Source organism: Otolemur garnettii, unplaced genomic scaffold (genome assembly GCF_000181295.1).
Source record: "Otolemur garnettii isolate 467f Iridium unplaced genomic scaffold, OtoGar3 scaffold00093, whole genome shotgun sequence".
Lineage (NCBI taxonomy): Eukaryota > Metazoa > Chordata > Mammalia > Primates > Galagidae > Otolemur > Otolemur garnettii.
Genome location: NW_003852488.1, coordinates 6898929 through 6899951, shown reverse-complemented (window position 1 = coordinate 6899951; position 1023 = coordinate 6898929). Strand labels below are relative to the sequence as shown.

The window sequence follows — 1023 nt, the reverse complement described above, 5'->3', positions numbered from 1 at the left end:
TTTTTTTTTTTTTTTTTGAGACAGAGTCTCAAGCTATTCCCCTGGGTAGAGTGCCATGGCATCATAGCTCACCATCCAACTCAGGCTCAAGTGATCCTCTTGTCTCAGTTTTTCTATTTTTAATAGAGACGGGGTCTCACTCTTGCTCAGGCTAGTCTCAAACTCGCCCAGCCATATAATTTTTTTTGTTTGTTTAAGAAGGTGCCTACAAATGGCAATAGTCTGGGCATGGTGGCTCACACCTGTAATCCTAGCATTCTGGGAGACCCAGACTGGTGGATCGTCTGAGCTCAGGAGTTTAAGATCAGCCTGAGCAAGAGGGAAGCCCTGTCTCTTAAAATACTCAGGTTATTGTGGTGGGTGCCTGTAGTCCCAGTTACTAGGGAAGCTGAGGCCAGAGGATTCTTGTGCCCAGAAGTTTGAAGTTGCTGTGAGCTGAGATGCCACAGCAGTCTTCTCAGGGCAACAGAGTAAGACTCTGTCTCAAGACAAAAACAAAAACAGAAAGTCATATATTGTTTTCAAATCATTTCCTATGGGGAAGTCTAGAAGGTATCGAAACTTACTTGATTCTGTTAGAATGTTCAAAAAACTTGTCTATTTCTATTTTTTTCTGCTATAGTCTCTGAGGAAAATGAAAATTATATTATTATGAGACAAACATTTTAATTTATTATGTTAAGTGGTTGCATAATATAAACCTCTGGTGTTTAAGGAATGATCAATGTTTTGAAGCTTAGGTTCATTTTCACAAAAGTGCCAATCAGCAATATTTCTCTATAAATACAAGAAACTATAGACATAAGTATATTATTATTAGTGCACTCAAACTCTGGTTAGGTAATTTATTATGATAAAGTTCTTTTTCATGAAGTAAATTATTTCAGCATAAAATATAACTTATCCAGATAAAGTCTTAAGGACTCCTATTTTATACCCCTTCTCATTCTGCTGTACTTTTTTCTCTTTACTGTCTTCCACATGCATTTTGTTAGTAATAAATCTTTTAGAATTTACCCCTCA

General features: G+C 36.8%; 1 protein-coding gene across 1 annotated transcript in view; it reads left to right on the top strand.

Moving 5' to 3' along the window:
• Positions 1-1023, top strand: part of SCLT1 (sodium channel and clathrin linker 1) — a 162204-nt gene that overhangs the window by 79582 nt on the left and 81599 nt on the right. The window lies entirely within an intron of this gene.